We start from the raw sequence: 24648 nt of genomic DNA, 5'->3' as shown, positions 1-24648 counted from the left end.
ATGGGAAGCTTTGCTCAGTAGGAGAGCTAAGTGATGAGACTTCTTAAGGGCTCACTAAAGACTTGCTGGTGTTGGAGTCCCTGGTGGCTTAGCGGGTTCAAGATTCACCATTGTCATTGCTGTGGCACAGGTTTGATCCCTGCCTGGCCTGGGACTTCTACATGCTGCGAGTGCAGCCAAAAAAAAGACTTGCTGATGTTATTTTCAGATCCTTTCCATTTCAAAATCATAGTAGCACAGCATTGTAAATCAACCACATTTTAATTAAAAAAAATACTCAAAATCAAAGGAAACCTTGGAGGAGAATTTCCTTGAGTCAGATGCCACCCATCCTCACATCTTCTCCAGCATAAGTCCTGGCAGTGCTGGCCCCAATACACCCCAACCTCCTTTCTCCATCTTTGTCACCATAGCCCTCAACCAGGCCACCATTATTGCTCACTCGGATGGCCAAAGTGGCCTCCTTCCTGCCCTCCCAAGTCTGCCCTTGACTCCCCACAACCTTTTCCTCACACAGAAACAAGGGGCATCTTTTAAAACTGTGAAATCCTATGCTACAGGTGCAGCCCGAAAAAGACAGAAGACGAAATAATATTAAAACTGTGAAACAAACCTGGAGACAAACCCCCAAAGAATTGAAAACAAGTATTGAAACGAGTTCATGTGCATGAATGTTCTTGGCAGCCCTGGTCACAATAGCCAACAGTGGAACTAGCCCAAGCGTCCACTGATGGATGAATGTGTAAATAAAATCTGGTCTAGCCATACAATGGAATATTATTCAGCCACGAAGAGGAATGAGGCTCTGATACATACCAGCACCATGACCTTGAAGACTTTATCCTAAGTGAAATAAACCAGATGCAGAAAGGACACACATGACATGATTCCATTTGTCTGAAACATCCAGAAGAGGTAAATTCATAGAGACAAGCATCCCAAAAGGCTGAGGGGGGACATGGGGATTGATTGCTTAATGAGGCCAAGTTTAACTTTGGGGGTATTGAACACGTTTCAAAACTTGATCCAGGTGGTGGCTGCACAACATTCTGAATGTTTGAAATGCCGCTGAATTGTTCACTTAAAAATGGCTCATTTTATGTTACTATAGAAAATATGCACTGTGGAATAAGGGATTATTTATCAATATATACAATAATTAATAGAAAAAAGCTAGCTTATTCTGTTATTAGTAATACTTCTCTAACCCTATTAAAAGCAAACAATTTCAGAAATATAAAAGCTTTAGAATTGCAGAAGTGTATGCTATACGAATATAGTATCCTGACCTTCACATGAAAACTTATTGTGTATTTTATATATGATATTGAATGCAATATGCATTCACAAACTTGAAAGATATCATAGGGTTATCTTCAAATTAATATTCATTTCAACAGAGCTATTAAAAATACATTTGTTCCCCAAAAAATGGCTCATTTTCAAATACCATATGATATCACTTATATCTGGAATCTAATATACAGCACAAATGAACTTTTCCACAGAAAAGATAATCATGGACTTGGAGAACAGACTTGTGGTTGCCAAGGGGGAGGGGGAGGGAGTGGGATGGATTGGGAGCTTGGGGTTAATACATGAAGACTATTGCCTTTGGAATGGATGAGCAATGAGATCCTGCTGTGTAGCACTGGAAACTATGTTTAGTTATTTATGATGGAGCATGATAATATCAGAAAAAAGAATGTGGAGTTCCCGTCGTGGCACAGTGGTTAACGAATCCGACTAGGAAACATGAGGTTGCGGGTTCGGTCCCTGCCCTTGCTCAGTGGGTTAATGATCCGGCGTTGCCGTGAGCTGTGGTGTAGGTTGCAGACGCGGCTCGGATCCCGATTTGCTGTGGCTCTGGCGTAGGCCGGTGGCTACAGCTCCGATTCGACCCCTAGCCTGGGAACCTCCATATGCCGTGGTAGCGGCCCAAGAAATAGCAAAAAGACAAAAAAAAAAAAAAAAAAAAAGAAAGAAAAAAGAATCTATACATGTATGTGTGACTGGGTCACCCTGCTGTACAGTAGAAAATTGACAGAACACTGTAAACCAGCTATAATGGAAAAAAATAAAAATCATATTTTAAAAAAATGGCTCATTTTACTTATTTGAACTTTATGTCTTTTTCTTTCTTTCTTTTTTTTTTTTTTTTGGCTGCCCTGCAGCATATGGAGTTCCCGGGCCAGAGATCAGATCCCAGCCACAGTTGCGACCTAAGCCACAGCTTTGGAAACGCTAACATCCTGGGAAGTCCCCAGTCCCAGCACCAACCAGGCTCCGAGTCACTGGGCCACCCTGGCCATCTTATCTGACGCTACCAAGGCAGCTCCTCCTTGGGGCTCCTGCAGTGGTTCACCAGCTTTGGTTATTTAAATTTAGCTTGGGTTGTAGTTCCCATTGTGGTGAAGTGGAAACAAATCGGACTAGGAAACATGAGGTTGTGAGTTCAATCCCTGGCCTCATTCAGTGGGTTAAGGATCTGGCATTGTCATGAGCTGTGGTGTAGGTCACAGATGCAGCTCAGATCCCGAGTTGCTGTGGCTATGGTGTAGGCCAGCGGCTGCAGCTCCGATTGAACCCCTAGACTGGGAACATCCATGTGCAGCAGGTGCGGCCCTAAAAAGCTAAATAAACAAATAGAATACAAATAATAAAAATTAAAAACCCTTGCAATTCTCACGTAAAATAAAAAAACAATTTTAGCTTGGGTTCCTCTGCTCTGAGTAAACTGCCTCTTTGCAAAGGAGCAGAGGAAGACTAAACCTGTTTACAGTGTTTGAAACCCACTCACTAAAATATTTTGCAACCATTACAATAATGACTCGGATTTCCCTCTCAGTCATCTCTCTGGAGCTCAGGTTGGCATGGGGATCTGCGGTGCTGCCTGGCACGGGGGTTTGGAGGCTGCACGCTGAGGTCAGCAGACATGGATTCAATCTCAGCTCCTGCAACCAGCCTGCGGGGAACTTAGGCATGTGGTTTCAATGCACCTGTAAATGGTAGCAAGGATTTCTGCCTCATTGGGGTTCTTTTTTTCTTTTCTTTTTAAGGCCGCACCTGTGGCATATGGAAGTTCCCGGGCTAGGGGTAGGATGGGAGCTGCAACTGAGGTCTACACCACAGCCACAGCAACACTGGATCCAAGCTGCATCTGTGACCCACGACGGGAACTCCTGAACTGTATACTTTTAAATGGTTAGTAGTTAATTTGTGTTATATGAATTATACCTCGACTTTTAAAAACCAATATGAGTTAGGTTTTCTGCTACTTGCAGTCAAGTCTCATAACTCAGATTCCAAAGTTGTGGATTTCCCACTCCCACCCCGAATTCTAATCCAATATTTCCTATGTCCATTTCTCAGACTCACTTGCATTGCCAACCTGCAGACTCTGTATTCATCTCAACTTTTATCAGCAAGTCTCTGCCTAAAACTCCAAATAAAATTCCTTTTTCAAAAAATCTATATCCCTGGGAATAAGCCATGATGTCACTCGTATGATCTCACTGGTTTTATTAAGCAACTACTATATACTCTGCACTGCAGAAGACCATATGAGGGATTTGAAAGAAGTTCCACGAAAGTTCTCATTCAATATTCATTTCGCTGTTCATTCACTCAGAGACATTGCTGAATGCCTACCGACACCTGGCACAGTCCTAGATGTTGAGATAAGACAGACAAAAGTCCTGCCTAGAGAGGGCTGATGTTCTAGAATGTAAGTGGAGAGAAACAAAGAAGCAAGATAAAGAAGTAAAATGTGTAACATGGGAGTTCCCGTCGTGGCGCAGTGGTTAACGAATCCAACTAGGAACCATGAGGTTGCGGGTTCAGTCCCTTCCCTTGCTCAGTGGGTTAACGATCCGGCGTTGCCATGAGCTGTGGTATAGGTTGCAGATGTGGCTGGGATCCCGCGTTGCTGTGGCTCTGGCGTAGGCTGGTGGCTACGGCTCCGATTGGACCCCTAGCCTGGGAACCTCCATATGCGGCGGGAGTGGCCCAAGAAATGGCAAAAAGACAAAAAAAAAATGTGTAATATGTTTGATTGGGCTAGGTGTAAAAGAAAATATTTTAAAAGGAAAGGGGAGTAAGAAATGGGTGTGGGCTCCAATTATAGCCAAGATTGTCAGGAAGGCCTAAGAAGGTGACATTTGAGGAAAGCCCTGAAGGTGAGGGAGGAGCTGTGAGGATATCTGGGGGAAAAAGCATTTCAAGAAAAGGGAACAGAAAGGGCAGAAGGCCAGCATTCAAGAAGCTCATAGTCTTCCGAGTGAATGGCTTAGTTAGTTAGAGCCACCCTAGCAGAGTACCACAGACAGGAGGGCTTAAACTTGAGAAATTTATTTCCTCATGGTTTTGGAGGCTAGAAGCCTAAGATCAATGTATGGAGGCCTCACTCCTTGGCTTCTGGCATCTTCTCCCTGTGTCTTTATATCATCTTCCCTCTGTGTGTGTTTGTGCCCTGATCCCCTCTTCTTAGACAAACTTCAGTCATGTTGGGTTAGGGTCCACCCCAATGACCCACCTTTCTTTAATTGCCTCCTTTCTTTTTTCTTTTTTGGTCACTCCACAGCTTATCGAGTTCCCAGGCCAGGGATCAGATCCCAGCTGCAGTTGCAACTGGGACTACAGTTGCGAGTTCTTTCAACACAGCTGTGGTAACACAGGATCCTTAACCCACTGTGCCAGCCCAGGGATCAAACCTGCGTCCTGGCACTGCATAGATGCCACTGATCCCACTGCACAACAGTGGGAACTCCTAATTGCCTCTTTAAAGGCCCTATCTCCACATTCAACCACACTCTGTACAGTCAGTTAGAATTTCAACATATGAGTTTGGAGGGACATTATACAGCCAGTAATAGTGAAATAAGACTAACCTATAAAACAATGGCAAAGTATCCACCCAACAAACAATTAGAGGGACGGTAAATGTTATGAAGGTTTGGGAGGGGCTTCACTCAAACTAAATGTCCATTGACAGATGAATGGATAAAGAAGATGTGGTACCTATACACAGTGGAATATCACTCAGTCATAAAAAAGGACAAATAATGCCATTTGTGGCAACATGGATGCAACTAGAGATTCTCATCCTAAATGAAGTAAGTCAAAAAGAGAAAAACAAATGCTATATGATATCACTTTTATGGGGAATCAAAAATAGGACACAAATGAACTTATCTATAAAACAGAAACAGACTCACAGACACAGAAAACAAGCTAATGGTTACCAAAAGGGAAAGGGGGTGGGGGAGACAGAAATTAGGAGTTTGAGACTAACAGATACAAACTACTATATATAAAATAAATATCAAGGTCCTACTGTTTAGCACAGGGAACTATATTTGATATACCCTGATAAACAATAATGGGAAAGTATACATATATTCTTTCCTGTTACATATAAATAATAAATAACACATATTATATATAACATATTTTTTATATATGAATCACTTGGCTGTACAGCAGAAATAAAACTAACACAACATTGTAAGTCAACTACACTTTAATTTTTAAAAAATGAGGCTTCACTGAAACTGCTAAAAATTGATGGGATTTGGAAAGGAATTAGAAGTGAAGAGAAGAATGTGTTCATGATAGCAAAGGGAAAACCAGCACACAGTATCTGCAAAGTCACAAATGCTAAGACCATAGTCAGGATGGCCTGATTTTGCTGCTGTAACAAATACCCCCAAGTCCCAGTGGCTTAACAGAACATAAGTTTACTCCTTGCCCCTGCTGCATGTCTGACAGGGGAGGCAGGAGGCTGTGATTTGGACCCAGGATAACAGAAGCCCCCTCTTGTCACAGCAGGAAGAAGGGAATGTGGCATGTCACACGGTGGTTTTTCAAACTCCCACCTAGAAATGACTCAAGTCACTTTCACTCACATTTTACTCACCAAAGCAAGTTACGTGGTCATACCATCCTCAAAGGAGAGGAAGCAGAGAACCAGAAATATCACCAGTGATGAACACCACCAGTGACAAATGTCACCAGTGACCGTGTTAATCACTGCCTTCTTAGTTGCTCTTCCCATCAGGCTGTAAACTCATAATGAGTAAGAACCTCATCAAAGTTGACTTTGCACAGTAGATGCTTCTTGATAAATGGTAACAATTGCTATCCAGTCCCCATCCCAATGTCTGGAACAACATAGGAGCAGAGTAAATGTCTGATGAAAAAAATCAAATGGGAAGATTGGACAGCATAAAAATGGTAGCTGCTGAAGACCAATAAGTGGCTAGAGATGGCAGAAGTCTGGGGAAATAGTGACGAGGCTGGTCCCATCATTGGCACAAGAACTTGGTGTCAGAAGGGGGGTAGATACCCATCAATGGTGGATGAGTAAGACATTTCGAAGCAAGAACAAAAAGTGCTCTATGGCACACTGGTGACCAGAATTGAAAGAAAGAGATGAGTCAAAACATGACTCCCATATCCTGACACGCAGTGATTAGGAAAAAGATGCTCATCCCTCTCCCTCTCCCTTCACGTGGGTCAGTCATCTGGTGTTCAGCCATTGCTCAACTGGAAATCTTCCACTTGGCCAATACTTGATTTCTTCCTGGTCTCTGTCTACTTGTCCCTTTGCTGGATCTGCCACTGTGAACCCCGTTCTCCTTGAAACACTACCTCCCTTTGCTTTTCAAGATCCAATCTCCTTAGCTGGTTCTTCTAAGTAGCTCCTATGATCATGCCCCTTCCTTCTTCTTCTGTTCTTGAGTGAATTCCTGATTCTCTTTTGGTCTTGGCTCTTGAGAACTTTAGAAAGCTGTGACTAATCCCACCCTGATAGCTCTCTTAAAGGATTTACTTCAATGGAACAGCCTAGAGCTCTGTCTTTGATCTCCTTGAGGGTGCTGACCAGGATGTATCCATCTTTACATCTCTGACATAGAACACAGGAGCTGCCCCTGCCCCCACTTCATTTCCCACCACTCTCTCCCTCACTCACCTTGCTTCAGCCACACTGGCCGCCTTGATGGTCCTCAATCACACCAGACACTCTCTTGCCTCAGGCCCTTTGCACATGCTGTTCTCTCTACCTGCAAATTCCTTCTCCAAGAAACTTGGCATGAGTGGCTCATCCTCTCCATTCCAAACTTGACTCAAATGTCAGCTTACCAGATGGGCCATTCCTGACCATCTTTTCTAAGATGCTTCTTTCCCAGTCACATTTCATCCCATCACCTTGTTTTATTGCCACTTATCACTAATAAAACTATCCCATTATCTATGGACTTGCATATCATCTGTCTCCCCTTGGACAATTTATTTGTTCAGGGTATTTTTCTTTTTTCTTTTTTTTCCTTTTAGGGCTACACCAGTGGCAGATGGAAGTTCCCAGGCTGGGGGTCAAATTGGAGCTGCACCTGCCACCTATGTCACAGCCACAGCAACTCCAGGTCTGAGCTGCATCTACAACCTACACCTTCAGCAATGCCAGAGGCCACTGAGTGAGGCCAGGGATCAAACCTGCGTCCTCATGGATAGTAGTTGGGTTCATTTCCATAGAGCCATGACAGGAACTCCCTGAACCCATCTCTTCCTTCACTTCCTAGACAAAGTAGTACTGAACTTTTTTTAATGCAGGGAGTCTGTGACTTTGGTTGAGAAAAAAAGTCACATCTTAATTTTCACTGCCTTTAGCTGAAATTATGAATGGAGGCAACAAATTACAGTCGTATTAACAGTGTTGGCAGCACCTGTGACTTTGTCATCGACAGAAAGCTCATTTTTATGTCACCTCACAATTATTGCAGAGAACTTAAAATATCATTGATTCTCATCACTACGTTGAAATTCTTAGACCTGTCACCAGATCTCATTTCTTATGGGTTATTAAAGAAGCACATTTGTTATAGTATGAAAATTCCATTGCTTAAGATATTTTGATAATTAATTTTCAACATAATTGTTCTTATTTGTGCTTGATTTTTTTATGCATTTAAAAACACAATTCCCAGAGTTCCCGTCGTAGCTCAGGAATCATGAGGTTGTGGGTTCCATCCCTGGCTTTGCTCATTGGGTTAAGGATCCAGCGTTGCTGTGAGCTGTGGTGTAGGTCACAGACATGGCTTGAATTCCATGTTGCTGTGGCTCTGGAGTAGGCCAGCGGCTACAGCTCCAGTTAAACTCCCTAGCCCGGGAACCTCCATATGCCGAAGATGCGGCCCTAAAAAGACAAAAGACAAAAATAATAATGATAATAATAAAATAAAACAAAAACACAATTCTGGGAGCGGGTCCCTGGGCTTCATTGGACTGCAAAGGGCTCCATGACTCAGCAGATGTTAAGAAGCTCTGCCCTAGCCAATGAGCTAGTGAATTCTATTGACTCGCTATGTGACATGTTTCTGGGGCTCTCCATCTTCGCTCTCCCCGCTCCTGTCCTAATTCACCTGTCTCTCCCTGTCTCTCCCCTGCCTCACTGCACTTCCTCCTTCTAGGCCTCCCTCTGGTTCACCTTGCCTCCCAGTTTTAAGAGCCCATGAGAAATTAATAACTAATACCGACACTGAATACTAGGGTTTACAGCAGATGCTACAAACATCTTCCTTGGTCTAGCCACATCTTGAGACAGAAATATGTTACGACTAAGTCAAGGAGTTCCCATTGTGGTTCAGTGGGTTAAGGACCCTACATTGCCTCTGTGAGGATTCGGGTTCCATCCCTGGCCTCACTCAGTGGGTTAAGGATCTGGCATTGCCACAGGCTGCAACGTCGGTCACTCATGTGGCTCAGATCCCGCGTTGTGGTGGCTGTGGCATAGACCAGCAGCTGCTGCTTCGTTTTGACCACTAGCCCAGAACTTCCCTATGCCACAGGTGCAGCCAGTAAAAAAAGAAGTGAGGAGATTATACATACAGATGGAAATTTCACCTTTTCTTATAAAATCAGCAAAGATTTGGCTACACTGAGCCTTACTGAGCCCCAGCATCAATCTGCTTCTATTGAATGATGGCCACGTCCTTCACTTCTGCCAAAGCGCCCCAGTTTCACAGGTCTCACCCCTCCCTACTGGCTAGAATAAAAACTGAGCTTTCACTGAAAGGTATCACCTTGAATCAAGCCTGCTCCCATCATCCGTTACCTGACAACCGAGTTGGACAAGGCCAGCTTACAAAGCACTTCAGGAGTTCCTGTTGTGGTGCAGTGGTTAATGAATCCGACTAGGAACCTTGAGGTTGCGGGTTCGATCCCTGTCCTTGCTCAGTGGGTTAACAATCCGGCGTTGCCGTGAGCTGTGGTGTAGGTCACAGATGTAGCTGGGATCCCGCATTGCTGTGGCTCTGGCTTAGGCTGGCAGCTACGGCTCCGATTAGACCCCTAGCCTGGGAACCTCCATATGCCAAGTGAGCGGCCCAAGAAATGGCAAAAAGACAAAAAAAAAAAAAAAAAAGCACTTCACAAATACTTCCTTATCCGATCCTTATAAAAGTCCTGTAGGGTATATAAGGTGGCAAGTCTTACCATTCAGTTTCCCAGATGATAGCACTGAGGGCTCTGGGAAGCTAAATAACACACATGTTGTCACAGAGAGTAGAAAGAACTCGGGAGTTTCCATCCCCAGATTTCTCTGTTCTTCCCACCTAACTGTACTCTCTTCTGAAATTACTTTTTTTTAGGGCCACACCCACAGCATATGCAAATTCCCGGGCTAGGGGTCAAGTAGGAGCTGCAGCTGTTGGCCTATGCCACAGCCACAGCAACTCGGGATCCGAGCCACGTCTGTGACCTACACCACAGCTCATGGCAACGCCAGATCCTTAATCCACTGAGCAAGGCCGGGATTGAACCCACAACCTCATGGTTCCTAGTCAGATTCGTTAACTGCTGTGCCACAATGGGAACTCCTTAGTTGGGTTCTTAACCCATTGAGAAGATATCACTTCCATAATTAGACTGCAAAACATCCAGCTTCCATCTTGCAAGTAGATTCTCTCTATGCTGACTGTGACAAAGCTTGCCTTGTCATATTGAGGAGGAACTGAGAGGGTGGCCTCTGGCCAACAGCCAGCTAAGCACTGATCCCCTCAGTCCAACAGTTTGCAAGGACTGAATGTTGTCAACAACCAGGTGTGGCTTAGAAGCAGGTCCTTCCCCAGTCAAGCCTTTGGATGAGACTCAACTCTGGCCAAGACCTTGATGACAGCTTTGTGAGGATCTAGAAGCAGAGAGTGCAGGGAGGTGACATGAAGATCCCTGACCCACAGGAACTGTGAGATAATAAATGTGTTATTTAGAGCCACTAAGTTTATGGCAACTTGTTACATGGTTTATGGCCATTTGTTACAGAGCCGTAGATAATGAACGAATACAAATGCCAGCACATACATGGTGATAACTACACAAAAGGCCCCATTCTAAGGCCTATCCATTAATTCACTTAAGTCTCACCCCAACCATATGGGGAAACTGAAGCACAGAGAGGTTAGAGGACTTCCTAGCTGATCAATGTCACGACCAGGATTGGAATCAGTGGCACCCCTGTCTCCAAACATTAGGGAGCTTTCCTGCACCCCTGAGTTTGCAAACCAACCTCCTACCTATTCAAGATACCTCTCGGCTCAGACAAGAAAACTCAAGATATGGATATGGACAAGCACGTCAAATGCACTGGGGAGACATTTAAAATACTTCACAACCAGCCAAGAGTCACCATCCCTAGAGTGTGGCTTATCAGGAAGGTAGGAGGACCTAGAAGGGGACTTGGCTGGAGGGGGAGCCCCCCCTCCCTTGGGGGGCTCCAGGCAATATTTACTAACTGGTATGGAAATATTTTAATATTTTAACAAACAGCTGTGCCAATATGTCTCGTCTGAATATCTGCTCTGAATACACTGAGAGGAGAACATGGATGCCAAAATAATAAAAATCCAAACCATGAATCATATGAGAATAATTCCACACTGGCTGAGGAAAGGATTAGACATCATGATTTTTTTTTTTTCCATCTCCCAGCAGATTTTAAATCTCCAAGTTGTGCATAAACCTGGGACTGCCCTCTGGGTGTATTGTGAGCACAGTGAAGAGCAATGACCCACACCTTGGTTCTCAAGTATCGCCTGGAAACTTCCAACGTGCCAATGCCTGGACCCCCCCCCGCCCAGAGCAGGATTTAATGGGAGTATGGCCCAGGCATTGGGGTTTTTAAAACGTCGCAGGGGAGTTCCTGTCGTGGCTCAGCAGAAACAAATCTGACTAGCATTCATGAGGACGCAGGTTTGATCCCTGACCTCGCTCATGGGTTAAGGATCCGGTGTAGCCATGAGCTGTGGTGTAGGCTGCAGACGTGGCTTGGATCCCACATTGCTGTGGCTGTGGTGTAGGCCAGTGGCTATAGTTCTGATTTGACCCCTAGCCTGGGAACTTTCATGCTGTGGGGGGCGCCCTAAAAAGACAAAAAAAAAAAAAAAAAAAAAAAAAAACTTCCCAGGTGATCCTGATGTGCAGCCAAAGCTGGGAACCACTGACTAAAGCCATACTTCTCAAAGTGTGGCCCTCAGACCAGAGCAGCATCACGTGGAAGCTTGTGATAAATACAGATTCTCAAGCCCTGCCCCAACCTACTGAATCAATAACTCCAAGCAATACAACCACTATAAAAAATAGTATGGAGGTTCCTCAGAAAATTGGATATAGAACTACCATATGACCCAGCAACCCCACTCCTTGGTATATATCCAGACAAAACTATAATTCAAAAAGATACATGCACCTGTATGTTCACTGCAGCACTATTCACAATATCCAAGACATGGAAACAACCTAAATGTCCATTGACAGATGAATGGATGAAGATGTGGTACGTATACACAATGGAATACTACTCAGCCATAAAAAGAACAAAATAATGCCATTTGCAGCAACATGGATGCATTTAGAGATTTTCAGACTAAGTGAAGTTAAGTCAGAAAGAGAAGGACAAATACGATATGACATCACTTATATGTGGAATCTAAAACATGGCATAAATGAACCTATCTAGAAAACAGAAAGACTCACAGACATAGAGAACAGACTTGTGGTTGCCAAGGGGGATGGGAGAAGGAGTGGGATGGACTGGGAGTTTGGGGTTAGTAGATGCAAACTATTCCATTTAGAATGGATAAGCAGTGAGGTCCTACTATACAGCCCGGGGAACCATACCCAATCACTTGTGACAGAACATGATAGAAGATAAGATAACATGAGAAAAAGAATGTATATGCATGTATGACCAGGTCACTCTGCTGTACAGCAGAAATTGGCACAATATTGTAAATCAACTATATTTTAAATTTTTTATGTGACTATATAATTAATTAATTAATTAATTAATTAAATGGGGGGAAAAACCCTCTAAGCACACCCTGCAATAACTGCGTGTTGGGAGGGTGTTGGGGGGTGGTTGGTTTATCTGGCTGCACTGGCATGGAAGTTCCCAGGCTAGAGATCAAACCCACACTGTAGAAGTGACCCACGTCATTGCAGTGACACCACCAGATCGTAACCCACTAGGTCACCAGGGAACACCAACACCTGTGGGTTTTTTGTCTTTTTAGGGCATATCTGGCTACACCTGAGGCATATGGAGGTTCCCAGGCTAGGGGTCCAATTAGAGCTGTAGCCATTGGCCAACACCATAGCCACAGCAGTAGTAACACAGGATCCAAGCCACATCTGTGAACTACCCACAGCTCACTGCCACAGCAGATCCTTAACCCACTGAGTGAGGCCAGGGATCAAACCTGTGTCCTTATGGCTACTAGTCAGATTCGTTACCTCTGAGCCACAGTGGGAACTACAACACCTATGTTTTTGAACAGGCCCTCCAAGGGGTGATGACATGTGCTCAAGACCGAGAGGGCTGGCAGAATTAAAAATCTGCTTCTGATTATCCTGCAGCCAAAGCCACATGGATGCACCGTCACCAGAAACCCTTTTCCGCCACAAAGAAATCCAAGACTCCACCATGCTGCTAACCTGCTGAGGTCAGCCAGAGTCCAGTACACAGGCCTAACTCAGGGTTGGAGACTTTAGACACAAATCTAAAGAGAATTGGCAGCACCAAGAGGAAGCAATCTGTGGCTAAGAAACCCAAGGAGCAGCCCATTTGAAGAAGCCTCTTTAAAATGGGGTATTCTTAGAGTTCCCGTCGTGGTGCAGCAGAAACAAATCCGACTAGGAAACCTGAGGTTGCAGGTTTGATCCCTGGCTTCACTCAGTGGGTTAAGGATCCGGCGTGGCCGTGACCTGAGGTGTAGGTTGCAGATGCAGCTCGGATCCTGTGTTGCTGTGGCTGTGGTGTAGGCTGGCAGCTTTAACTCCAACTGGACTCCTAGCTTAGGACCTTCCATATGCCGCGAGTGTGGCCCTAAAAGCAAACAATAAATAAATAAATTAAGTAATTAATAATAAAATGGGGCATTCTTATTTGCAGGCCAGAACCAAAGAGTTCCAGAATATTCCTGTAGGCCTACCAATAGGCCCAATGCTCCACCACTATCTGTAAGGAATTTCAATCACATAAGTCTGGTGAAAAACCCAGCGCATTCACATTAGTCTTCAAATGCTTCCCTGCGTTTGGAGGCTTGCTTCTAGGACTTGTATGTGCAGCTGTGAGTTTTAAAATGACAATTTTGAAAGAATGTTCCAGCTCTTCGCTGGCCTGGAAGAAAAAAGACAGAACCTTGGAAATGGACCCAGCTGGGCTAGAACATTTCTGAGCTGTGTGACATTGGGGAAGTTTCTTAACCACTCTGGGCTATAGTTTTCTGATTTAAGAAGGAGCGAAATATAACTAAAGATATTTACCAAAGTTGTCCCAAAGGTTAAAAGAAAGTCTGAGAGAGCCTATTACAATGATCAGGATATAAATGCTAATAAATAACAAAAATAAATAGGCTTTTTGATTTTTTTTTTCTTTTTTTCTTTTTGGGGCCACATCCACAGCATATTGAAGTTTCCAGGCTAGGGGTCGAATTGGAGCTACAGCTGCCGGCCTACGTCACAGCCACAGCAATGCGAGATCCAAGTTGCATTTGCGACCTACACCACAGCTCACCCCAAGGCCAGATCCTTAACCCACTGAGTGAGGCCAGGGATGGAACCCCACATCCTCATGGATACTAGTCAGGTTCTTAACCCACTGAGCCACAAGAACTCCTCACATCTTGCTTCTATTTAACCTGACTACGCGCTATGTCCTTAAGCCCTAGTGCTACAAAATTATTAAGATAAATTGCATGTCCTTTTGGAGGTCACAGCTGGGGGTGTGGGTGAGAACTTGTTCATTTTACTTAACACATTTGTAACATTTATAATGTGCCAGGCACCATCTTAAGCATTTTGCAAATGTTTAATCCTTATAATAACCCTAGGAGGCAATTGTCATTCTATTCTGCAGTTTATAGATGAGACAGAGGCTCAGAGGGTGGAGTCCCTTGTCCGGGGTCACACAGCACAGAGCAGAACCACAGTGTAAATGCAGCCAGGCTGGCTCCAGAGCCGCTAGACTATGTGGCCTTCTTATTCGGGGTCCCTGGATCCGGAGTTCCCATCATGGTAAAGCAGAAACAAATCTACTATCCATGAGGATACAGGTTCAATCCCTGGCCTCACTCAGTGGGTTAAGGATCCAGCATTGCCATAAGCTGTGGTGTAGGTCACAGATGCAGTTCCAATCCTGCGTTGCTGTGGCTGTGGTTTAGGCCGGTAGCTGTAGCTCCAATTCGACCCCTAGCCTGGGGACTTTCATAAGCCACCTTGGGTACAGCTGTAAAAAAAAAAAAGAAAGAAAGAAAAAAAAGAATCCTTGGATCTAAGATACAGGTTGGACGTGCATATTCCCAGTTGGTCCCCAGACCCCAAGAGGGGAAAGACAAGGGTGACTTTTCCTCCAAGACCCTGTTATCTGAGCCCTGCCTCATCAGTGCACTCTCCCAGACCAAAAACTTTTGCAATCTCCCCAGCACTCAGAGAGGCTGTGGCATTTGCCCAGGATCACCCAGCTCTAATGGGATAGGTGAAAATCTGTCCTTTGCACCATACTTGCTCCCCGACCCCCAGAAGAACTTGAAACAGGTAAGAATGGCCCTCTTGGACATCCAAAAAGCGTATTTGCTTTGCAAAGTGCATTTCGAGGAGATGGTGGGATTGTTGGAAGGGGGGCTGTCTGGAGGGTTATTTTGGCTACACCCATGGCATATGGAAGTTCCCAAATCTGACCCAAAGCTGTGACCTACACCACAGCTGGGGCAACACCAGACCCTTAACCCACCGCACTGGGCCAGGGATCCAACCTGTGCCTCAGCAGCAACCCAAGCCACTGCAGAGAAAATGCCAGATCCTTAACCTGTTGTGCCACAGCAGGAACTCCATGGGACTGTGTTTTAACTGTACTGTTGCTGATCTGATTTGTGGCCCTGGGCTCATGGTTATAAGACCTACCCCCTGTCACAAAGGGGCTGTGAAACTTCGGAAATGTTAAAAGGTAAGAAATTATTTCATTTCCTTTTATCCCAACTTGGCCTCTGTTAGGCTGGTTCGAGCAGCCAGGATCTAGACAATGGGTTATATGTGCCACTCTCACCTTCAGGATATTATAGATTTCATTCTGAACCCATCTCAGACTTGACACAACCAAGTTCAACAATTATCAAGTGCCTTCTACCCACAAAGCTCTGTACTGAGCAATGCTAAGGACTCAAAGACCAGTAAGAGGAGTGCAGGGAAGAGCTTCATGATCACACTTCATTCATTCATGCTGCTGTGTGCCAGGTGTTTCCAAGTTCATGACCTTGGACTGTGGACTTGGACAGATCTGGGTTCCAAGGCTGGCTCTGCTCTATTGGCTTCATTATTTTCCTTTCTGTGCCTCAATTGCCTCTTCTGTGAAGTGGGTGCTGAGGTAAGGACCTCTTGAACCCATACCCTAAGCCTCTTGGCCCAGGGCTGGGCTCATGGCAGCTGTGGGATAAATAGGGACTGGTCTCTGTATAGGTCCTGGATGCTGTTGTCTGCATGTCTGCCTCCTCCTCCTCCAGGCAGATCCCCTTGAGTAAAACATGCAGGACTTGGAACCAGAGGGTGCCCTGGGCAGAGAACTAAAGAGAAAATGGAGTTCACTTGTTCTAAGGGCTTTCAGGTCTCTAAGCCAGAGGCATAGAGAAGTCATCAATACAGATATTCAAGTTTCCAGGGATCTATCAGTTATTCACTCAACAAACATAGACATTTACACTTGCTCTGTACTGGGCACTTTTCTAAGCACTGAGGACACAGTAGTGGACAAGAAAGATGCTGGAAGTCTAATTTAGGAAAAAATACATAACTGTCGATAGTGATGATCCATGGGTGGGGGAGGGGCAGCTCTACATGAGAAGGTGACATCTGTGCTGAGATTAGAATGCCAGGAGCCAACCATGGCAAGAGCACTCCAGGTGGGAAAATAGCAAGTGCAAAGGTCCTGAAAAGCACTTGAAAATGCAGGGAACAGAAAAGTGGCTAGTGAGCCTTGGCCAAAATGAGAGTAATAATGGTAAAAGTGCAGGCAGACATTAAAATGGATAGATCCCACCTGGGTAGAAGCAGGTGCGAGAGACTATCAAAAGAACCTTGCAGTGTTGAAAGGACAGACTTTTGGAATGATGGTGGCAGAATAAAAGAGCAGAGGCAGCAGTGGGCAAGACAGTGACCCTGGGGGGCTTTTGTTCACAAGCAGCTTGGGGTCCAAAGATTCACGGGGAAAATCTGATAGATCATAAGAGTTCCAGGGGGGCATCATTTCTGGGGGCGTGGCCTCCCCAGGCCCTCCATGGCTGGCCACAGCCAAAGCTGCTAATTCAAAGGACAAAAGAAGGGTCTTTCTGCACTAAAAACCAGCCAGCTGCACTGAAAAAGAAGCTCCCTGGGACCAGACCTATATTTTTAAAATATCAACTAGGCTAGAATTGTCCAACTGCCTTCTTTAAAAAGAGAAGGGAAAAAAAAAGTGCTCTGATTCCCAAGCAGGTCTTCTTTAAAGGCCAGGTTTCAGTTTAACTGTGATGTTTTAACAACCTGCTATTCTTTTTGTTTGTTTGTTTGGCCGAGCACATGGCACGCAGAAGTTCCCCCACCAGGGATCACACCCCCGCCACAGCAGTGACCCAAGCTGCAGCAGTGACAATGCCGGGTCCTTAACCTGCTGAGCCACCAGGAAACTCCTTTTTTAAAACCTGCGCAAACTGAGGCCTCCAGATGCTTAAAGGTTCACCATAGAAAGGACCATAGAAAACTGTTATCAAGGCTTCCTAGGCACATACACTGTTCTAAACGCTTGCTATATAATATTGTACTGAATTTCTTTTTTGTCAGAACCCCAGAGGTGGGTGTTATTGTTATCCCAATTTTACAGACAAGGCAACTGAGGCGGAGCAGAGAAGAATGCCCCTCCCCCAGAATTACAGAGTCAGCGAGGGGCAGAGCTAAGATTTGAGCTCCTACCACCTGGGTGGAGGAATTCAACCACATTCCAGACCAATGCCAGGCGGGGTCCACGCTTGATCCCAGCACCCACCTGAAAACCTTCAGCTCCCCTGGGAGTCCTTCAAGCCCTGAGTTCCCTCAGTTCATCTTTACCAAGTGCTTTGTGCATGAAAAAGAAATCGCCATATAGGTCCTGACTGACTCTTAATGACGAAAACTGGATTCTTGATTTGACCTGCCTTCCATTTCTCAGGCCACCACCAGTAAGAAGGATGAGGCCAGGAAGTGGGTACCAGGGAGGGTTTGCAGACCAAACTCCCCGCGCCCCCATAGCCCGGCGCTTGCTGGGCTCGGGAGCCACGGCGCCACCTGGTGGCTAGTTGTGGCAGCCGCAGTGAGAAGACATGAAAGCAGGGGAAAATGGGGTCCCCCTGGCCTCAGTCTCCCCATGTAACAGCCAAAGTTGGCTGTTTATGGAGCACTTATTATGCGCCATGTGTGTTCCAGGGCAGGGGCCCCCAAAATTCTTCTGTAGAGAGTGTGAAAGTAAATATTTTGGGCTTTGCCACCTAGTCTCAACTTACAAAGACTCAACTCCATGGCTGTAGCCCAATCATAGCCACAGACATATACACAAACCCCACCAGGCTGTGTTCCATTAAAACCTCATGGAAATTGAATTTTGAATTTCATAGAATTTTCACATATCAAGAAATAGTCTTTTGATTTTTTCCAACCAATTAAGCATGTAAAAAAAAAACCTTCTTAGCCTGTGGGCCACACAAAAATAGGTGTCCAGCTGGATTTAACCCCGACTTTACTTACTGGCCCCTGTTCTAGAAGTTGGAACCCAGCAAATAACAAACCAGACAAAATTTCCTGCTCTCATGGAGCTAGTGGAAAGAATATAGATAATCCTGAAAGTAAAAAGCCAAAGATATAATGCATATGAATTGGTCATTGGTGCTAATCAGAAAAATAATAACGTAAGGCAGGGGGAACAAACATGTATATGGCCTGATTTTTAAATAGGATGGTGAGAAAAGGCACACTGAGGAGGTGACCTCTAAGTAAAGACTAGGAGGAGACAAGGAAGGAGCCATGTAGGTATCTGAGGGAACAGCATTCCCAGTAGAGGGAATAGCCTGTGCAAAGGTCCTGAGGCAGGACCCCCTGATGTGTTTGATGAACAGCGAGAAGGCCCATGTGGCTGGAGCGAGTGAGCAAGGTCAGGGGTGGTGGAGAAGAGATGAGAGCAAGAAGGCGACAGGCAAGGTAACAGGGCCTTGAGGACTTTGGGGGAGGAGTGAGGTGGGAGCCACAGAAAACCTAGATCCATCTCAATAACCTTCAAAGCCACTTACAGACTAAAGACCTCTCTTTGGGGTCCAGAGGTATTAATCACTTTACCAAGAGTCTTAGATAATCCTAAAGAATCCCAGTTTTTCCACTAAAAACCACTATTCTGCTGGACACTGAAGATGAGGATTTGGAGGGGAGGGACGGAGAATAAATGGGAAAAATGATTCACTAGAAGAATCAGTGTCTCCTTCTTCCTCACCATTCATATTCCCTCCTCTCAGCTCAGGCTCTGGGGACCGGATGGTCCAAGCCACCCACCTCAGGCCCAGTTGTCTGCTTACCTGAGCCCTCACATCCTAGAAATAGCCAGTACTGGCCTAGGAGTCAAGATCACGCCATCCCGGTCCCAGCTCAGCCTCCAGATGCCTTAGTAAGCCCAGGAAACCTATTTGCCCATCTGCATAAGAAGCAAAATAATAGTAATAAAAATAACAGCAACAATGCCTGCCCCAGTTGCTTCATGAGACTGTTGTGCACATGCAGTAAGACATGAAACTTAAAAACACTTTCGAAAAGAATGACAGGATACACAAGCTTATTTAAAACAACGGGGATGAAGGTTAAATGAGTTAACATATATATACAGGGCTTGGAGCTGTGCCCTTCAGATAGTTAAGTGCTCCACAAATATTGGTTGTTATTATCATTATCATCAAAGCATAAGTAATATTCATGATACTCATTGCAGTTCACTTAGCTCTCCTCTCCCTGCCCTCCACTCACCCACCAGTATTTTCTGTTTGATGATGACAATGATGGTGATGATAACGGTGGCTCAGAACTGGCTGCTCAGACCACGGTCCACAAACAGCAGGACTAGAAAGAAACGCAGAGTCCCAGGCCCTAGCCCAGAACTGCTGGGTCAGAATCTGCATTTAACAAGACTCCCACAAGATTTCAAAAATGCAGTCCTGGGGTTCCTGTCATGGCACAGCAGAAACGAATCCAACTAGCAACCATGAGATTGCAGGTTCAATCCCTGGCCTCACTCAGTGGGTTAAGGATCCGGCATTGCTGTGAGCTGTGGTGTAGGTCGCAGATGTGGCTCAGATCTGGCGTTGCTGTGGCTGTGGTGTAGGCTGGCAGCTACAGCTCCAATTAGACCCCTAGCTTGGGAACTTCCATATGCCGTGGGTTCAACCCTTTAAAAAAAAAAAAAAAAAGACAAAAAATGCAGTCCAGGAGTTGTGGCTCAGTGGTAACAAACCTGACCAGTATCCAAGAGGATGTGGGTCAATCCCTGGCCTCAGGGGGTTAAGGATCCAGCGTTGCCATGAGCTGTGGTGTAGTGGTGTAGGTCACAGATGCTGCTCAGATCTGGTGTTGCTGTGGCTGTGGTGCAGGCCAGCAACTGCAGCTCTGATTAAACCCCTACCCTAAGAACCTCCATATGCTGCTGGTACGGTCCTAAAAGAAAGAAAAAGAAAAAGAAAAATGCAGTCAACTGTGAGAACTAGCCCGGAAATTTCTTCCTCAGGGAGCCCCTCCCAGCTCCCCCCACACGCTTGCTCAGCCCTGTCTGGGCACTCTTCCCTACTTGTCATCATTTGTTTCATGTTGGTTTTTCCTGCAGAGCAGAGAGTGTCACTCTGGAAAGAGCCGACTGTTGACTGATGTGTCCCCAAGGCCCCACACAGAGCTGAGCACAGAGGTGGTGTCCTAAATACTGGTGAAAGGAAGAAGGGGGAGAGGGAGGGAAGGGAGGGAAGGAGGTAGGCTGGGTGGAGGGGAGAAGGGAGGGAGGAGGGAGAGGGATGGGAGGAAGGAGGTAGATGAATGGAGGAGGGGAGAAAGAAAGGGAGGAGGGAAGGTGAAGAAGGGGAGGGGGTGGAGAGGAGGAGAAAGGAAGGAGGGAGGGAAGGTGAAGAAGAGGAGGAAGGGGGAGGGAGGAGGATGGTGGGGAGAACAGGAGGAGGGAGGGAGTGGAGTGGGAGGGATGGAAACAAGAAAGGGAGGAGGGAGGGAAGAGTGAAGAGGAGAAGGAAGTGAGAGAGAGGAGGATGGAGGGGAGAAGGGGAGGAGGGAGGAGGAGGGAGAGAAAGAGAAAGGAAGGAGGGAAGAGTGAAGAGGAGAAGGAAGAGGGAGAGAGGAGGATGGAGGGGAGGAGGGAGCGAGAAGGGAGGGAGTGGAATGAGAGGAGGGAGGTAGAGGGAGGGAGGAGGGAGGGAAGGGAAGGAGAAAGGGATTCCAGGATGAGGAAGGGAGATAGGTGGGTGGAGGGCAGAAAGGCGGGAGGAGGGAGGGGGAAGGAGGGAGGGAAAGGTGAAGCCAAAACATGGGGGTGGGGGAGGAAGAAGGAGGCAGCATCTCCTCACTCAACTCTGGGTGCAAGAACCTCCAAAGAGGGCTGGGGCGCCCCACTGAGGACATCTGTGGAAGTATGGAACCAGATACTTTAACTTCCACGTCTGCTACTGTTTCACTGAATACAAAGCATGGGACTTTCTTAATCTTTAATGTCCAGTTCACGCAAATCCACTTAGCTGCTTGGCAGCAACCCTCCCTCCTTCATTCTCATCTGGTGCCTTCACTTGACAGATTAACTGAGTGCCTATGGGTGGCAGCCTTGGTCTCAGGCGCTGAGGACACAGACAAACATTCCTGCCCGGCACATTGTACTGAGCAAGACAGACAAGAAACAAGATAAACAACCGTGTCACAGTGATGCACTTCGGTCTGCTTAGACCTGCATAATTGGGTTGACGGTGTGGGATATTGGTTAGCGAGGTGCAAGATTCCTTCCTTGAAAGCAAGGATTGAAGGAAACAGTAACGAAAACAGAAAGGATCAATGAGAATTGGCTAAGCTGTGACTCTGTCCCCTCCTGATCCAGGACTCCATCAGTCATAAGAGAAGGTAAAAACCATAGTGATCTCATTTAATCTCTATCAGCAGATAACCAACAAATGTTCCAAATTCTCAGGAAGAATGTTTTGAGAGGCGGAATCCTTCCCTCTGGTTACCTTCATCTTGATGGGCACTCTGCCTGGTTGGGATGCCTATGGATGGGCGAAGGTGCCGTGGTTAATAGAATTTGAAGAACTAAAGTTTCAAACAGAATGGGGCCATTGATGTGGTTTCTTCTGTGAGTGAATGAGGTAGGAAAAGGTGGGGTGGGGGAGAGGCAGGGAAAGAATGCCATTGACTAAATAAAACTATATGATCTGGCAATTCCCGTTCTGCGTATGGACCTAGAGGAGTCGAAAGCAAAGTCTCAAAGAGAAACATAGAGATATGGAGATGTATATATACACCTATGTTCACACCAGCATTATTCACAGTCGCCAAAAAATGAAAACAACCCATGCGTCCATCAAGAGATGAATGAATAAACAAAGTGTGGCAGAGCCATACAATGGAATAATATTCAGCCTTAAAAAGGAAGGAGGAGGAAATGAATCCAACTAGGAACCAAGAGCTTTCAGGTTCAATCCCTGTCCTTGCTCAGTGGGTTAAGGATCCGGCACTGCAGTGAGCTGTGGTGTAGGTCACAGATGCGGCTTGGATCTGGCATTGCTGTGGCTCTGGCGTAGGCTGGTGGCAACAGCTCCAATTAGACCCCTAGGCTGGGAACCTCCATGTGCCATGGGTTCAGTCCTAAAAAGACAAAAAAAAAAAATAGTAGGAAATTTTGACACATGTAACAATAAGGATGAACCTTGAGGACACTATGCTGAAAGGACAAATACTGCATGATCCCAATTATATGAGGTCCCTAGAGCAGCCAGATTCGTAGAGACAGAAAATAGAATGATGGTTGCCAGAAGATGCGGGGAAGGAGGAAGAAGGAGTCAGTGTTTAACAGAGACAGAGTTTCAGTTTTGCAAAATTGAAAGAGCGCTCAAGGAGTTCCCACTGTGGCATAACAGGATCACAGGCATCTCTGCAGTGCTGGGACAAAGGTTCAATCCCCAGGCCAGCACAGTGGGTTAAGGATCTGGTGTTGCTGCAGCTGCAGCATAGGTCACAACTACAGCTCAGATCTGATCCCTGGTCCAGGAGCTCCATATGCCCCAGGGTGGCCAAAAGAGAAAAGAGCTCTGGAGGGGGATGGTGGCGATGTTTACATAAAAATGTGAATATACTTAATGCCACTGAGCTGCATATTTAAAGATGATTAAAAGAAGGAGTTCCCACTGTAGTACACTGGGTTAAGAATCTGATTGTGATGGCTCAGGTGGCTGTGGAGGTACAGGTTCGATGCTGGCCCAGTGCAGCAGGTTAAAGAATCCAACATTGCCGCACCTGTGGCTCAGATTCAATCCCTGGCCCAGGAACTTCTATACACCTCAGCTGCAGCCATTAAAAAATACTGATAATAATTTTTTTAAAAGAGGGAAGGGAGAGGAGAGAGAGTCCTGAAGAGGGTATAATAGAGGAGGAGTGTTTAGCATTGCAGCTGTGGGTCTGTTAGGTACGCCCTAGTTATTTATAAAATGATGGATAGGCGGATAGAAGGATGAATGGGCGGATAGAAATGGAAGGGTGGGTGGAGAGATGGATGAATATATAGCAATATAGATCCATGGGTAGATGGATAGATGTACAGATGGAAGGATGTGTGGGTGGGTGGATGAATGGAAATATGAACATACTAATGGATGGATAGGAGAATGGATGCGGAGACTGAAGAATGGATAGATGGAAGGATAGAAAGACGGGTGAGTAAATGGATGGATGGATGGATGGATAGGCAGATGGAAGAATGGATGGATGGGAGGGTGGATAGAAATATGGACAGGTGAAGGGATGGATGGGGAGGAATAGATGAATGGATATATGGATAGAAAGATAAGTGAGTAAATGGGTGGGTGGGTGGGTGGACAAGTGGGTGGGTGGGAGGCTAGTGTATGGATGGAGAGGGAAGAATGTGAAAAGGAAGATGGGGTGGGGGGGTGGGGATAATTTGTCACCACATTGCCTTTCTATATGATGCCACCAGATGTCAGCCTAACCTCAGGAAACCACCTCAAGTGCCAACCTTGTTGGCATCTACCTCTCTAACCAGAAGCCCTCTGATTCAAAATGAGCCCGGGCTCGTTTTGATAATAGTTTTCATTGCACCCTGTATTTACACACCCCTCATCAACACACCCCAAACCCAACTGGTATTTATAACCAGTTCCTCTTCCAGCAGACAGAAATTGGGGGTGGAGAGGTGGGGGAGCCAGGCAACAACGTTGTTAACTTCCCAGAGATCAGACTGGCCAGGGGAAGAAGGTGAGAAGGGATTTCCGGGTTCCCAGCAGTGATTAGCTGTCCTTCTCAGCCTCAGCTCCAAGAGCCCTGGATTCGTACTCATATTCTACTTTCCTGCCGTCTGCCCAGGAATCCACTCAGCTTTCGGCCTTAACCAAAGAAGTGATTGTGAAAAAGAAAAAGGCATCAGCTCTCCCTCCTTAAGAGGAACTGGACCTTCACACAAACTGCCTTCAAGCCTCAAACAGCCTAGAAAGAGCGATTTTCACGAGTGGAGATATGAACCCACTTGCCCAAGATCACAGAGCAGAGCCCACCCCTCCACCTACGGCAGCTCCCAGAAGACCCACTTTCGGGGTCACCAGCAAAGAGAAAGGGGGTCCGGGATCAGAATCACCAGTCACCACATCCTTCCAACCCCGCTCCTCCCCCACGCCCCAGTTCGTAGGTTTAGACTCAGGGCTTGAGGCAGAAGTGCGGTTCTCGCTTCCCCGCCCCCCCACAAAGTGGCATTTCTCAGCCTGGTTCGGGAATCCCTATCCCATCAGAAATATTTGCCAACCCCTCTGAGCGGACGCTGGAAACCACCACACATACACACCCCACCACACCACC

At 46.0% G+C, this 24648-nt stretch overlaps 1 protein-coding gene across 9 annotated transcripts in view; it reads right to left on the bottom strand.

The window, feature by feature from the left end:
- The window catches only part of CACNA1A (calcium voltage-gated channel subunit alpha1 A), a 378703-nt gene that overhangs the window by 330587 nt on the left and 23468 nt on the right, over positions 1-24648 (bottom strand). The gene's annotated exons all lie outside the window — the stretch shown is intronic.

The sequence above is a fragment of the Sus scrofa genome, chromosome 2 (genome assembly GCF_054392235.1).
Source record: "Sus scrofa isolate SSC_HxYL_T2T_F1_AM1 chromosome 2, Sscrofa_HxYL_maternal_Yorkshire_Landrace_v2.0, whole genome shotgun sequence".
Classification (NCBI taxonomy): domain Eukaryota; kingdom Metazoa; phylum Chordata; class Mammalia; order Artiodactyla; family Suidae; genus Sus; species Sus scrofa.
This window is presented reverse-complemented; position numbering and strand designations above follow the sequence as displayed.